The sequence below is a fragment of the Nymphalis io genome, chromosome 25 (genome assembly GCF_905147045.1).
Source record: "Nymphalis io chromosome 25, ilAglIoxx1.1, whole genome shotgun sequence".
Lineage (NCBI taxonomy): Eukaryota > Metazoa > Arthropoda > Insecta > Lepidoptera > Nymphalidae > Nymphalis > Nymphalis io.
In genome coordinates, this window is record NC_065912.1 from 8,667,743 (window position 1) to 8,685,788 (window position 18,046).

At 32.1% G+C, this 18,046-nt stretch overlaps 2 protein-coding genes across 2 annotated transcripts in view; both read right to left on the reverse strand.

Annotated features, from left to right (window-relative positions):
- The window catches only part of LOC126778216 (octopamine receptor beta-2R), a 208,033-nt gene that overhangs the window by 81,840 nt on the left and 108,147 nt on the right, over positions 1-18,046 (reverse strand). The gene's annotated exons all lie outside the window — the stretch shown is intronic.
- Positions 1,570-18,046, reverse strand: part of LOC126778127 (sodium-coupled monocarboxylate transporter 2) — a 279,217-nt gene continuing 262,740 nt past the window's right edge. Inside the window, exon 11 of the transcript XR_007670123.1 lies at positions 1,570-1,616. The gene's annotated coding sequence lies outside the window, so the exon portion shown is untranslated. The remainder of the gene's footprint in view (positions 1,617-18,046) is intronic.

Genomic DNA, 18,046 nt, shown 5'->3' on the forward strand with positions numbered 1-18,046 from the left:
ATATAAGTATAAGTATAGGTATAATATTAAGTTATTATAAAATCACGTTCAAAGTTCCAACAATATCTCAACTTACCTTTGCCAATATACATCAAAATCAAATTATATTCCAATATCCATCAGGTTTCGAAAATCTATTTGCCAAGCTATAATAAAATCATTAATGATATTTCATATTCAAAACATCGTTGCCACAAATCAGAAATCTGAACAGTGCATTAATTTAGTTGAAAGTACGTTATTTATTATATCAAAATACACATTTGTGTGAGAACAGTGATATCGTAATCGCATCTAAATGGTTTTGAACAATGCCAAACGACTAGGAACAGTGATTATGACGTCATAAGGTGCAAGCGACGCTAGCGCTCGTGCATTGATAAAAATGAATATGGAACTGTGCCAAGTTATAAATTTGAAGGTTTTTGTTTTTTTTTCATGTTTTTTTATACAATTTTGAAGGTAATTTTTTATTTTACTTCTTATTTTTTACCTATTGATGCAATGTATATGCATATAAATAAACTTATATTTTATATGATTATACATATATATCTTGGAAGGAATATACATATACATATATATATATGATGCATATACATATAGATTGTCTATTTATAACAGACTTGTGTTAATGTTTTTACTTTGGGTTGTTAAATGAGAATTTATTGGAGTTAGGCAGTAGGTATAACGCATTCTTAACCATTAGAGATCACGCTGTAGACGTTGTTCTTGAAGTTGATCTGTCTTTCCAATGGCGTCGTATCACCACGCCACCGCATTCTGAGAATGAGAAAGTATAGCTCTGCTTATACACACATATATCTAATTTGCAATTGTCCAGTCTTTGAAATTAGCTGCATTCACTAAAATGCGATCAGAAGAATGTTGTTATAATACAAATACAAGCAACACGAATGAATGAAGTTGTAACATAATATCTAAACAGTGAGGGCAACAAAATAATGTATTTAAATTCTTGTTAGATAGTCTAACACGAGAAAAATTATGGCAGTTAGTAAACGAAGTCATAAAACTGCAAATCATAGTTTATCCGAGGCACCACTTCGTCTGCATAAAACTTTTGACGTTCAATAAAACCTGAAGAAAATAAACAAGAAAGTGTGTTAAAGTTTTACCCGTTCAACTCTATTTAAAATTCTTAAGAAATATAACATTAATTTGTTCCAGGAACTTCCATTAGAATAACAGATGGAACTATTTTCAACCCGCTGGTCAAAGGACTGATGACAATCAAAGCATGGCTTGTGCCAAGCTGTCTGTGGGTACCACCTTCTAATCAGTTATTAAACTGCCAAATCAACATTTATTGCTATTTGAAATAGTGTGAAATGTGAGAGTTAGTTTAATTACAAACATAAGGGATCTTATATAGTAATAATAATAATATACTGGGCATTTTCACACACGGTCATTTGATCCCAAATTAAGCTTGTACAAAGCTTGTGCTATGAAAACCAGACAACTGATATACTACATATACTACTTTTCTTTTGTAAATACATACTTATATAGATAATTACACCCAGATTCAGGACAAACAGACATGTTCATGCACACAAATGTCTGTCCTGGGTGGGAATCGAACCCACAACCTTCGGCGTGAAAGGCAAGTATTTACCAGCCACGCCAACCGGCTTGTCATATATTTGGTCAGTAACATTTAAAATATCAAGGACTCATTATTTGAACGTCCTTTGGTACGTAAGCCCTATTAATATAAATAAAAAAGATATATCCGAATCAGTTTTGAAGCTTATTTAATTATTTTCATAGTAATCTGTGGGTTAAGCTTAAGTTACACTTTTTTCAGCATATCTGCTGTTCGGAAAAACAGTTCAATCTTTAGAAAAAAAAAAACGGATCTTATCAAAATGTTGTTTGGTTAAGATCCACGCATGCTATGTTATTCCATGGATAATTGAAATAAGCGAAGAACAGAAATATTGATTAAGCCTGTATCTTAAGAAAACGCCTGTGACCTTACATATGACATTATTATAATTTAGAAGACCAAATAATGACATCGCCAATTGTTTTACAAGTGGAATGACGTATCTCATAAGTCTATGAGATTAATGTAGCACTCGAGCAATTGTTCTAGATTACTCACCCTTCACAACGGAACACAGCGAAATGTTATCTCATGAGAGTGGAATAACTTTCAAGCTTGGCCTTGGCACAATTTTCCTACAGCACTGTCATATGATGACAGTTCATACATACTTGCAATAATCTTGTAATTAAATTTAAAAAAAAAGAGCCACGTAAAATCATCGGGAATATATATGAACGAACAATATAAAAGATATATTACATTTAAAGATGTATTAGAAACCTTACGACAGATTTATTTGTCAATTCTAAATATATTGCTGTCTCTTTCTAATGTATAAGAGCAAAAAAGATAATAAGTATTTTAGTCTTGTCAAATTAGTTTAGGTACAACAAACTAGTAGATACGAATATTGAAATATTGAATAATTATTGAAAGTACCATATCATAAATATATAAGGTCAAAGTAAAGTAAATTAACAGAATATTCCATTGCTGGGATAAGGCTTCCCTTGAGAAGGAGGTTAGAAAAGATGTACGACAATACGAGTATATACTATAAATTGTAACGAAATAATTGTACCACAATCGTTCGATACTTCAAAATTTTCAAATAATAAATTGACTAAGAACGGTTGTTTAGACTACACAATCATTTGTTACCTTTAAAATGAAACCCTTCCAAGAAAACAGTTTGTTGCAAAACCAACTTTATTTAAATTAAAATAAGATCTTTCAGTAGGTATTAACTACACATTGTTTTCAAAGAGAATTATTATTAAAACGCTCCTACAAGTTACCTGTTTTCTCTAACTACAAGAAATTAGTTCAAGTCGAGTAGTTCTTGAGGATATTAAGCGAGCAAATGCGGATGTGAGCAAAATTAATTATGATTTACCGTGGATTCTGAAGTAATTTATGCAAGTTGTTGTTCAGTTTGTATTGTTTCAATGTTGCCATCATCACAGACTATTCGTACTATTTAGCAGACATTTTGCAATGTTTAAGAAAAAGCATGAGTAGACTAACCAGATGATTATTAATAAAAAAAAATATTTGTGGCCCTTCCCTAAGAAGGAGAGGCTGCTGCTTATTTTTTGTGGATAGTCTGGAAATCAGCCAGGAGTCCTAGATACCTATTAGTTTAACGAAAGGGGGTGCGTATTTATTTTCTCAAGTCCGTAAAAACTGATTGGTAGTTATGATATTAATGGTGCTTCACGTTGACTAAGTCTAGTGCTAATGCTTCTTAATATTCTATGCATATAATATTAAACTTAATAATTAATACTTTTTAATAAATAAACTAGCTCACCTTTTTAAACAATAGGTAGGAGGACGAGCAAATGGGGCCCCTGATAGCAAGTGGTCACCAACCCCCATAGACATTGGCTTACATAACCAATGCGCCACCAACCTTGGGAACTAAAATTTTATGTCCCTTGTGCCTGTATTTGAATTGCGGTAGAATATCTGAAGAGTGGGTGGTACCTACCCAGACGAGTTTTTATAAGGCTGTACCACCAGTAAACCATCTTCCTTATAAGCTAGATTGATTAGTTAACTAGAATATATTTTTTTATCCTTCCGTTGTTTTATTTTGGTGTCCTGTTTATTTCTTGGTGAAATCATTAACTGCCTGAAAATTAGTGATATGTTTCGGGTCAGCTATCATGAGCTGGTTTCATTTGCTATTCAATATATATGCAACTAACTGCCTTGTTTGTTGAGTGGGTAGCCTATTAGGCTATAATATGCTAAGTTCGAAACTTAACGTTGTTGGGGTGTATATTTCGAGAAATTACTGACAAGTGTTCTCAATCCTGCATAAAACTTTGTTGATATATATATGTAGGTCTGCCTAATGGACAAATAGGCCACCTGAAGATTAGTGCCACCACCATCCATAGTCATTTTGTAGTTAAAAATATTACCCATTCCTTATATCGTCAATGATAATCTACAGAATCATAATTAGATCATAATGCTATTCAGTACTTTATATTAATGACAAAATTCAGTTATATATTTTGTTAAAACACACTGTTATTTAAGTTACAGATTTGTTTTTTTTTTAATTTTTGGTCAATTAGAGCAAAACTTTTATGTGGATGTTAAGAGAGCATATAATTGGTATATGCTTTGTGCTACTTTTATATACTCATTAAATATTACTTTACAAAATTAGTATCCTAATAAATAAATATGCAACCAATTTTGGGAACTAAGCATTATGCCAGAAATACACTGGCCCACTGATCCTTCAAACAAAAATACAACAATAAGTATTGTTGTTTGGCGGTTGAATATGTGTTGAGTGAGTAGTACCTATCCACAAACTGGCTTGCACAAAGCTCTACTACCAAGTATATGAATGTAGATTTCATATCTATATATCGATTTTCACGATTATTCACAAATTTAACAGCGTTGGTATATTTCAGATAACAATACCCACAGTAATTATTATATCGAGTTAGCTTTCAGAAACTCTCGATATCATCCGATTTCGTCAGGTTTTAATAGCGTTCCGACGACGCGTCATGCATACCATCCGAAACTCATTTCGAATCCACATATTCAAATGTTATAGTCTGATCAACTGTTGGAAATGAAAAACTTATCCGATCGAATTGCAAACAATCTGCATAATATGGCAAGTTTGTTTCAGGTAGATATAAAATCTCACTCAATATCATTATCCGATGGATTGAAGTTCTTGATAAAAAAAAAATATAATAACTTTTTATCGGTCTCATACAGAGATGGAATTCAGAATTACTGGACTTGAATGTTTGTAAGTTTTTATATTATACTAATTATTGCTACCAGTACAAATATTTTGTATCACTAATATAAGGTAAGATGATGATTAACTTAATAATCGATTGTTGTTTAGAAGGTGTATAAATAAACAATGATTTATCTCTTTCTGTCGTTACTGATTTGATACTCAAACGAAGAAGATAACGTTTTTTTAAGATAATCATCCCCTAAAACAATTACATATTTAGCTTTACTATTTTTGTCAACATTTATCAGTTCAAACGAAATACACTGTCTTCGTAGAACAGGTGCGTTGGCCTTCCACCGAGTCTGTCCCTGATACACGACCTTGCCAAACGATATCGTCTCCAGAAATAACTGTCCACTTATAAAGTAGTCATGGCTTTTCGCCAAATATTATCAGATCCCATATTAAATGTCTTTGAGGAACAGTATTTATATTTGATGTTAACGTTTTTCTTATTCACGAATTGTATTAAACTTTTCGTTATTTATTAGCAGATAGGGATGGGGGATGTGTCATATTATCATGATCCTTATCAAGCTGCTTAAGATGTTCAATTTAGATTTTTTTCTACGTATGAGATTTGTGTTATTAAATAAAGGATATAAGTCTATATATAAGGTATAAAATATCCAAATGTTTCAATACGTTTGCCTATTTCAACAGAAAGTAAATTAAAAAAAAGTATGAATGAAATGAATTACAAAACCTTTCATCTTTCTTTAATTTTAAAATATCTCTTGTTTACTTTAAAGATTTTGCCATGTCTCTTTTAAACATTCTCGGAAGAAACTTTTTCGGAGAGCAGTCCTCAAAATATATTTTAATATATTATAATATTTAAGTATTTCTATCACCTTTTATATATATTCACTGGTGGTAGGGCTTTGTGCAAGCTCGTCTGGTGTAGCTACCACCCACTCATCAGATATTCTACCGCAAAACAGCAGTACTTGGTATTGTTGGGTTGAAAGTTTAAAGGGTGAGTGAGCAAGTGTAATTAAAGGAACATGGGACATAACATCTTAGATGTAAGCGATGGTTAAAATTTCTTACAATGTCAATGTTTATGGGCGTTGTTGACCCATATGCTCGTTTGCCTATCTATTCTATAATAAAAAAACCTGTCTCATAACATTTTTTAAAGTGTGATAGCAGATTTTCAAATGCTGGAACGTTAACGAATGGGCAACAATTAAATTTTATTTTCTAAGTACAGTAGTAACTTGTTTATTAAAAGTTTGGACAAGATACAAAATACCAGCTTCGTTAGGTTTAATTAAAATTTACTTATAATATTTTTTTTTGTGTTAGAGGGGACATCGAGCAGGCTCACATAATGGAAATTAACTACCACCACCCATGGACACCTGCAACATCCGAAGGCTTGCAGATGCGTTGTCGGCCTTTATGGAATGAGTACGCTCTTTTTTAAAGGTTTTTATATGTCATATCGATTTGGAAAAGACGCCGGTGGAAGCAGGTTCCACAGAGTGCTTTTGCGAGCCAGGAAATGCCTTAAAAATCGCACTGTGGATTTCCAGACATCGGGATGGTGAGGGTGGAATTTAATTATTACTTGGCTGTAGGGCTTCGTAGTAATGTTATGTTCCTGTTTTAATGATGAATAAGCTAGTGCAGGAATTATCCTAGGGTTATATTAATACCCAAAACTATGTAAAAAAACTTAATCTCAATATAAATGATTATATAGATGATAAAGAAGCGTTGAGTTTGCTTTCGTTGATTTCCATTCAAGATTCAATTTTATTTAATTAATTATAAATGTAACTTAATCTTTGGAAAAGAGTAACTTTTAAATTTCTTTTCGGTTATTTTTTGTGAAATCTATATTTCAAGTCGTTGGTTACATTAAATTCAACTTAATCTTATAAAACGACGATTCAAAAGTGCCCCCAACAGCCAACTTGAATAAAGCTTATTTTGATTCTGATCAAAAATTTGCATAAGTTTTACAATGTTAAAGATATTAAAACAAATGTAATGTTTAAAGTCATAATGTAAATATAATCACGATTGTTATTTAGTTATTATCCGCTTTATAGACAGATAACAGTGTTATTAATACTCTGAATCTCATTACATAATCATATTCTCTACTGCATAATGTTATTTATATAAAAAGCGATATAAAATAAAGACTAAATAATAATAATATACTGGGACATTATTCACACACGGCCATCAGATCCCAAACTAAGCAGAGCTTGTACTATAGAAACCAGACAACTGATATACTACATATACTACTTTTCTTTTGTAAATAAATATTTATATAGACAATTACATCCAGACTCAGGACAAACAGACATGTTCATGCACACAAATGTCTGTGCTGGGTGGGAATCGAACTCACAACCTTCGGCGTGAAAGGCAAGTATCTATCAAATTCGAACCGGCACAGAATTCAATTTGAATTTATAATTGACTGCATGATTATTAATTGTTCGTGTATATTATATATACAATATTATATGTAATATTTTTATTATAATTTTCTAGTAAAATAAAATAATTTACTTTTCCCTCTTTACAATTATAATTTTCTGTTTTAGTTTAAAATTAAGATTGACTTGGCATAATTCAAGCAAAGATTAGCAGTGAAACAACAATATGATATGATCTTTCCGACTTTGAGTTTATTTAGAAACTGTTTTTAAACACATTTTGTTTTTTTTGTGTTATGTTGTAATATGATTCTCTGTAAATGTGTTCTCTAATTATATATGTATGTATCAGCGCGTGTTATAAAGTGATTATTGCTTTTGAAGGCTATGGAATATAATATAATATAAAATATAAATATCTTAAGAATCTTGTATTGTATATTATATGTTAGTTCTTTCATTTTAACTCAATTTCTCAACAGTGTGCGTCCGTGACTTGGGTTGTATTTGATTCCTAAATTTGTATTAAACGTTTGTTCTGATTTTAAATTAACAAAAATTTAATAACTTTTATTTAGTACTCACGCACATTGGTTACCTTATACATTTGTTAGTTTGACTTAAAGTTTTATTTAAAGCATTATTTAACAAGAAAGGTCATACGTATTAGTCATTACGAGATCATATCCGTCAAAGCCATTTCAATTGTGGCGGTCAAGTTCATTGACATGCTCTTTTGGTTATAAAAACGCATTGTCTTATAACAGAAGATAAATTTTAACTGCTGTTTTTGTAAAAAAACAAACAAAAATAATGCTTATCTACAATTTTGTAAGGGCTACTTATATATTTATGTATTTATATGTTTAAACTATTAAGAGTGTTAATATTCCACTGTTTGAAAAGGTATTCCTCTCAAAGTGAAAATTTTAGAGCTTATTTCACCACGCTGCTAACGCATCCTTATGGATTCACAGGTGGCAAATTTTCACCTGACACATGCACTTTCTTACGATTTTCCTTCTACATCGTATATGAGATTAATTATTATAAACATATGGCAATTAATTGCTTTAGATAACCGTGTACAAATTAGTCATCTCGACTTTTATTAACTACTTCTACTGTAATTTTACTTCCAAACGGATATAAACAAACTGAAACTTTAAAATCAATTCTACGGTTTCTTGGGTACATTTTAAAGTTTATATTTCCTTACACGACCAAAATAAGGTCGCAGTACTGAGAGACAAGTTGTTTGAAACGGGAAAAAGTTTTTCTCATTACTACGGAAAACGCGCTATTGTACTTTGTCTTAAAGACTCGCCTCATGCAGTTTTGTATTGTAAAATAGAAAATGTTTCTTAGATATGTAAATTTCTAAAATAATTTTTAAAAATATATCTATCTCTCTTGTCTCACTTTCCTGACGCGAATCCTCGACTTGGTAAGTCTTTTGCCAATAAACACTGATACCGTACTGTACTGTACTGTACTGTAATATAAAGTACACCAGCCATGAGATCTAAGGTGTTATGTACTTAGTATCTTTAACAATGGCTCACTCTCCTTTCAGACTGGACCACCGTAATACATAGAATTTATCAGCGGGCGAATGACAGATGAATAGGTGAACTCATCCTGTCGGGATGAAGTACCTTCTACTGGTATAATGAAAATTACATTTTAAAATGAATTTGAACCCGTACCTTTTAAATATTATACTGCTAGTAATTTTAAAAGGTACATGTTCAAATTCTGGATAGTAATATGTACTTCTACAAAAAATAAGTATGAGATAATTCAATACAAGTACGCTTTATTGACCGCAAAATAAAATATGCAAAAAGTTGGTACGAAAGGTAATAAGAACCTTTCGTACTTTTCTCTTTCAGGCCACCTGTGGGTAGAAGAAATCGCATACTAAAAAAATAAGCGACCCAGATAATAAATAATCTACATAATTTATAATTATTTATTTATTAATATATATATATATATATATATATATATATATATATATATATATATATTTGATATGTATTCATAATGCTAATAACAATTATTTTACATCCAATATTACGGAGGATATCGCTTTTCAAATAAAAAAGTTAGTATATAACTCATTGCTAGTTAATGTTAAAATATGGAATAAATATATATAATAAAAACATAAAAATATTCTATACAATAAAATAGTTACATATGTAAAAGTGAAATACTTTGTAGTCGAGCAAAAGCTCTGAAGCGAGAAATACAGGTCGGACGCCATATTTCTTTCAAATGCTTCATACGAATGGCCTAGAAACAGTTGCTGTTGAGTGTTGATTTGTAGGGTATAACTACGCATGGGGTTGAAATTGTATAATAATTTAACTGAAATATAATAACAATAAATATTACAAACTGTATCCAGCTTGAAATATTGTTAAATGTATTCATTTTTTTATATTTAAAGGCAGAAGAGATTGCTGATTTGAGAGCCGAGATGGCTTAGTAGTTAGAACGCGTGAATCTTAACCGATGATCATGAGTTCAAACCCGGGCAAGCACCACTGAATTTTCATGTGCTTAATTTGTGATTAATTCATCTCTTGCTATACGGTGCAGGAAAACATCGTGAGACCTGCATGTGTCTAATTTCACTGAAATTCTGCCACATGTGTATTCCACCAACTCGCATTGGAGCAGCGTGGTGGAATTAGTTTTAAACCTTCGTTTCAAAAAAGGAAAAGATGCCTTAGCCCAGCAGTGGGACATTCACAGGATGTTACTAGTAGAAGAGATGACTGGTAACGAGGCATCTTTAATATCCATTGTCGACCAAAAAAATATTTAATATTGGTTAAAATAGAACTAAAAGTGTGTATATTTCATTTTATGTTTGATTGTATTCGCGGATTTAGACTAAAATATAATAATATCCTCCTGTACGATATCGGCCACGGCGGCCAATCTCAAGAGATATTTGCCAAATGCGCAGGACATATATAATCCGATGGGTCGGCAATCCGACACGACCGGAAAGAGTTCAAATGGAGTGTATACTCTTCAACTTCCAGCTTCGAGCTGCTACTGAGGTTCTTCGACAAAAAAACTCGGTGGACCTCGGAATCTGCGGCCTTATATCTAGCCACTACTCGAACCTGGTATATTGTACATAAATATTATTGCGAATAATAGTATTGAACGTATATTGCAAGAATGCATATAATATTTTCTTAGTTGTTTATATATTGTTATATAAATTCGCAGTTCTTTAGAAAGTCAAAGGTCCATTTACTATACCGTAACCGTAACCGTAACAGCCTGTGAATGTCCCACTGCTGGGCTAAAGGCCTCCTCTCCTCTTTTTGAGGAGAAGGTTTGGAGCTTATTCCACCACGCTGCTCCAATGCGGGTTGGTAGAATTCACATGTGGCAGAACTTCAGTGAAATTAGACACATGCAGGTTTCCTCACGATGTTTTCCTTCACCGTAAAGCACGAGATGAATTATAATCACAAATTAAGCACATGAAAATTCAGTGGTGCTTGCCCGGGTTTGAACCCACGATCATCGGTTAAGATTCACGCGTTCTTACCACAGGGCCATCTCGGCTTTTACTATATTGGATCGTAATAAATAATTCGCCTGAAACACCACACAGCTCTAATGCGGGTTAGTAGTTGCACATGTAGAAGAATTTTAGAGAAATTCGATTCATGCAGATTTCCTCATGATCTTTTCTTTCACCATCATTTACTTTGATTAAAAGTCATTGTCAAATTATTTATTTCACAAAAATTGAGTTTAGAATATTTTATATATAGTATAGAGTATGCCTTAATCCGGATAGACGGTATTGAATTTTCCGAATCCAAAATGACATATGTATTCGAACAAATCCTCAAAGAAGCTGTTATTGGAATTTTGTGCTTTTAATTCTCCCACCGGGCTTCGTTAAGTCGATCTCAGTTTCATTAATTACCATTCGATTTAACATTAGTATAACATATATGTGGAATTAAATTTTTTCGTCTAAACAGGAGGCAGACGAACTGACTTGATCTTCAATTATGCAATACCCTGTTATATATGGGCTAGTTTGTTAACATATAGGCCATTCTATGTGGGAAAAATAGTTTTTATTATTTTTATTTTATTTATTAGGTTTACTTACAATCACTCACACTTAATACATTTAAAGAAACATAAATATAAACTTATTATCTAAGTGTAGAGATTAATTAAAAGTAAACACAACACGCGAATTAAAAATGCAAACCAGTTCATAAATACAAAAAAAGAAGCTTAAAAAAAGAGAAGAAATATAATACAAAAATAAAGAAATAATCAATTTTATAAATACATTCAATAAGTGATACTTATAACTATTTATTATTCAAGTACCTGTTTACATACTTCGTAAAGTTTCGAATTGAATCCGCGTGAATGTCGACAAAAGAACCTGGTTTAGGAGTTTATAGTCTTGGAATTGGTGAAATTGCACCAAGAATAGTTCTTCGCAAGGATGGGCAGAAGGGTGTTATCGGAGATCGAGGATATCTAGCAGGAACTCTAAGTTGGATTTTTATAATAAATTCTGGATAGTCTAATATATTGTTGATAATTTTATATAAAAAGCAGCAGATTTAACAGATCTTTGCGTTTATTCAATGAAGTCATTTTGTAATATATTAGGCGTTCTGTGTAGGAAGCACAGAATACATTACAAAATGACTTCGCCTACATTTTTTTAATAGAACCCTCACTAAAAGCTAAATGCCATAAGAATATTTTTTGTATCCTTTCTAATCTTAGAATATGCGTGGCATAGTGGGGTCGCCAGACTGTCGATGCATACTCTAAAATAGTACGGACCATACTGTCGTAGAGAAATATTTTGTTTTAAGAGCCGAGATGACCTAGTAGTTAGAATGCGTGAATCTTAACTGATGATCGTGGGTTCGAACTCGGGCAAGCACCACTGAATTTTCATGTGCTTAATTTGTGATTATAATTCATCTCGTGCTGAACGGTGAAGGAAAACATCGTGAGGAAACCTGCATGTGTCTAATTTCATTGAAATTATGTCACTTGTGAATTCTACCAACCCGCATTGGAGCAGCGTGGTGGCATAAGCTCTAAGTCTTCTCCTCAAAAAGGTAGAGGAGGCCTTAGCCCAGCAGTGGGAAATTTACAGGCTGTTTGTTTTAACATTTTTAAATAGTTTGGAATTTCTCAACACAAAGCTTATATATATATATATATGTATATAAGAATATATATTAAAAGCTTGTGTACTCACCTTATCAATGTGGTATATAAACGTTAATTTCCTATCAAAGGTACGCCCAGGTCTCTTATTGTTTCAAGTTCTTGTTTTTTATGTTCATTAAAATGATAATCAAAACATATAGGTTGCATCTTTCGGGTGTATTTCATATTAAAACTACAACTTCAATATGTTCTCTACAAATTCAAGTTCAATTCAAGTTTTTTGTTTTATATTAGTAAAACAAGTAGTCACGTCACAAATAAAAACTCGGCACTGGTTCGTTAAAGATCAGGGTTATATCTACTGTAAACGGGATATTTTTCCTACACCTTATATCGAGATAAACAATGACTTTGAAGAAGTTTATAGAAAATAAGGCAATATTTAAAAAATCATATAGTTAGCTGATTATATTAAAAACATAAAAAAAACTACTTTAACTTTTTTGATAGGATATAAGCTTATCTAAAATCGAAAATTTCGCTTGAATAGACGATTCGATAGATGGCGTAATGCCCCTAGGGCGTTGTCGAATAAAAACTTGTTCGTAAAATAGAGAAATTTAATCTCGAATTTAGCTATTTTATTACACAGTTTTCATTCAGTTTCTAATAATACAAAAGTTCTTAAATCAAATGAAGAAATGCTATTATGGATCGTCTCAGTTCCAGAAAGGTCGCTTTGACCAAATATTGTTCGATTTCTATTTTCGAGTGTCATCATATTTTGAGGGATGATTTATTAATGTAATTCTTATTATATTTTCGTATCCAATTAAATTTAAATATATAACAGATAGGTAGGGTTTTAATTTTTTTATTTTTATTTAAGTGGCAGGTTTCTGGTTCGAACGCGAACAGAGCTTATTATGTTTTCATGTGATTAATATTTATAATTCCGTTCCTGATCTGTTTTAAAGAAATTATGAAGAAACTTGCATATATCGGTAGAAATTCTACCATATGTAAATCACCAACCTGTATTGGAACGTGGGAGAATCAGGAATTAGGTGGGCCTTAACGTACCAGTTGAATATTAACAACCTATTTATTTTTACTCTAATATAAAAATATTAAATCTTTGTTTTTTTATAAAGAATTATGTACATTATACAGGTACGTATAGGTCGGATCATCGTAGACCGTACACGAAGACTTAGCCGTAGTATCAAAAATATATAATTCCTAGATAAACGGATTCCTTCAAACGAGGCGTGAAGAGGTATCTTGCGGGCCGGCAAGGCGGGGACGGCTAGTTCAGAACATTCTTCCCGACTGTACTGGTCGTCGTCGGACTCTATTACCACTTACCATCAGGTGGAGTAAAGTCATTTGTCCTGGCGACAAATATATAAAAAAAAAAACAAAAATTGAGTGAAAAAAAAGGTCAGTTGTCACAATTGATATTTTCTTAGCATAAAAGTACATAACTGCTATGCATCCCTCGTAGATGTTAAATATGAAAAAACTCTTATTTGAATATAATTTTGTTCCCTCTCTATTGATGGTGTAAAGGTTGTTTACCTGAGCATCTATTCATATGTATGAAATGAGACTGAAGTCAATATTAGAATATGTATATTGTTCATACACTTAAACTATACTAATGCTAAATGAATGATGCCGTGCTATCGGCTAAGACGTCGACTGACTAAAATAATTAAATTAGCGTAATATTGTGGACGCGCCTAATTGATAAATGAAAACGTTGCAATATTGTACAGAAATGCTCAAGATAAGATCAGAGCGTTCCCATAAATGTTTCACGTTTTATATCAGATAATAGTAATATTGATGGAAACAATGCAGGCAATCTTTTGTACAATCGCTTCAACAATGAGCTTGGTGTTCGAAGCTACATATATTATCCGTAGCTGATTAAAACAAAATAAGCATTATTGTTTTAATATTATAGAATAGGCAATTTATAATAATAACGATAATAATAATAACAATGTCCTCCGGACCGATTTCGGCCTCGGCGGCCAATCTCAAGAGAGATTAGCCAACTACGCAGGAGATATTATTGTGTACAAGTGTGTGCAAACACAGGTGCACTCTCTATTTCCTAACTCTCATAATTCGATGAGACGGCAACCCGACACGACCGGAAAGAGTTCAGGTGCAGGGCCAACGGCGTTACTTGCTTTCCGAGGCACGGGAGTGTATAGACTTCTAACTTCCAGACTCCGGGCTGCTATTGAGATTTTTCTGACAAAAAAACCAATCACTTTTTATTAGCCTGACCTGGGAAATAATCCCAGGACCTCGGGGACTGCGGCCTTACAATCAAGCTACTAGACCAACGAGACATAATAATAACCGAATAACTAACTTTTTTCCAAGCTGTCTTATAATATAATGCAGCCAATAGTTAAATAGTTACAAGTCTAAGTCAAGAGATGGCACAATGGTTAAAACCTCTGAATCTTGATCAATGGTATTGGGTTAAAACTCAAGCACTACAGAATTTTGTTGTGCTTAGTTTGTCTTTGTAATTTATCTCGTGCTTGGTGAAGAAGGTAAACATCGTGAGGAAACCATTTATGTCATTTTACTGATATTTTGTTATGTGTATCCACCAAACAGCATTCGCAGAGTGGCTTCCTCTATTACTATTGGTGGCTATTTTGAGAGATGATGTGAAGCTTATTTTATCACGCTGCTGTAATGCAGATTCGCATACACACAGCGGCAGAATTTCATTCGTCACCTGCAGATGTCCTCCCGATGTTTTTCTTCACCACTAAGCACGAATTGAATAAAAAACACAAATATAAACATGAAAAACTCGGTGTGCATGCCAGGGTGTCGACCCGCAATCTTCAGGCTCTGGGCTGCCTCATAAATAATACAGGTTGGTTTTAAAAATATTTTTCATCCAGTAATCAGAATTATCGATACAACGTGGAATTAATGTTAACTTAAATTCTTGGCACAATTCCATACAGTCATCAATTGTACAGTAATTTGGATTTAATATTTATATTTAACAAGCTACCTATCATAACTTTGTATTGGTAAAACTCATATAAAGTTACCCATCCCATTTTCCCCCAATAAAGTTGAAACTACCAAAAATACTTTCCTGTTGTATGCTTATTATATAAAAAAATGTTCTAAATTTAAACTTGCTCATTAGTTTTGGCTGAAACAAACTATAAGTATAGATTAAATTTATAAGCCCTTTTGTTTATTACAATTATTTTGTATCTCTCTTGAGATTATATTACTAATGACTTATTTTGTTATATATTTTCATAAAAAAAGATAACGAAATGACTAGACATAAAAATAAATAATCAATTACTTTAGAATTTAATTGGCAATGAAAATTAAGTTTTGAATAACGTTCATTAAAACGATAAAGCCTTTTAAAGTTTACGAACTTTCATAATTTATGTATTATTTTGTAAACTAAATCAAATATATAATTAAATTGCTTGATACGCCGACGTCTCGAACAACGGGACGACACACATAAAGCTGTGATCGCATCACTCAAGCAGGAGCGAGAGCGGTTTACGCGTAAATGAATTTTCATTCTTTTTACACACAAGGGTACGCATCAATAAGTAGAAATAACTACTAAATATTGTGTATTTTTACTTATCGTAAAAAATTTTTTTTTTTTTTTTATAGAATAGGAAGGCGGACGAGCATATGGGCCACCTGATGGTAAGTGGTCACCAAACGCTCTTAGACATTGGCATTGTAAGTAATGTCAACCATCGCTTATATAGCCAATGCGCCACCAACCTTGGGAACTAAGATTTTATGTCCCTTGTGCCTGTAATTACACTGGCTCACTCACCCTTCAAACCGGAACACAACAATAACAAGTACTGCTGTTTTGCGGTAGAATATCTGATGAGTGGGTGGTACCTACCCAGACGAGCTTGCACAAAGCTCTACCACCAGTGTGGTACATATGGTGTATACACAATATTTAGAATCAATATTTAGAATTTAAAACAACAAATCATTTATACCACATACAAATATGAGATCCTATGCGTTAAATCTAACGCTGTGAGAATTAACTGAGTAAGACATTATATTAGCAAAAAAATATAAGCGATAGGAAAAGGTTCTTAATACTATCTATGTCAAAAGATTAAACATTGTAACATTATCTTTTTATATGATAAATACATCGCCAGTTGACATATTACAATTTTTATTCAAAACCTCAGACTTATGTGATCCAATATTTACGTTAAATATTCATTTACCTTTCTATCCAATGGTAAATCTTAAATCACAATTGAATATGTAATTACACTTGTTTATATTTACAATTCAAGCAACAGCTTGACTTAATTATGCTTTAATTTGATATATATTTTATTCACAAAAGAAACCGCTGACGCTACCGCTTCTTCCAAGCACTACCTTATTAAAAGTAAATTAACTTGTTTAGTCGATACGCTTGAAGATTATATTCAATTAAGCGCTGATCAAAACGTTAACTTAATTATGCGTGATTATTATTTAATTCTATCTTGTTTAAGATTGCTAAAAGGATAAAATTGAAAGCAAAGTTTGATGTGAATAATGATCCATTGAAATACGAAAGGTTTTAGCGACTCTACCCACGTGGATCTTCGAACAAAGTTAATGCTTTATAAGGCCATGATGCAAATAAATTATAAATGTTAGACTTAATTTAACTCCCATTCAGAAGGAAAATATATGTAAATACGTTCGAACATAAGTTTAATTATAAGCAGAAGGTACATAACTTTTTAGTTCCCAGCGCCGGTGGCCCATAGGCAATGGCCATTCCATTGCCTATGGGCCACTATAGTTAATATTTCTTACAGCACCAATTATGGCAGTGGTGATCACCTATCATCAGATATTATGTATTATAATAAAATAAAACTGTTTTTATAAATATAGAGGACGATTTTTCTTAAAAAAATATTGTAAACGGTTTTAAAAAAAATAGCAATATTTCTGTATCACACTCCAAATAAACCACAAGTTATACTGATAAAAATTAAATTATATACATAAATATAATACTTTTAAGTATTGTGCTAAATTGTCATTGTGCTAAATAAATTAAGCTACCGCTGGTTCGGAAAGTAGATTCAATCGAAAATGACTGCCAAGAAACTCAGTTTTTTGCGACATTTTCAGTAAATCAGTAAAAAGTTGACTCCCAAATGTGTACTCAAAAGGAGGTATTCTGTTGAATGTTATACATTGCAGACTTTTTTTGTTAGCAGGGTTATATAGATAATGCGGATTACTAAAAAACTCTTAATAATAATATATTCTAATAATGTTTTCGATGTGAAATCCCCTCGTAGACATGGCTAATCTTGGATAAAAATCAACGAATACAATTATCTACGTCAAAAGCGTATTATAGCGTCAACAGCGCAATGTTGCACGAACTGTAAAGAGATATATTTATTTATTTATTTTATTTATTTTGAACAAATTATACATATCTTAAACAATATATACGATTGTAACTACAATTGTATAATATTGTGT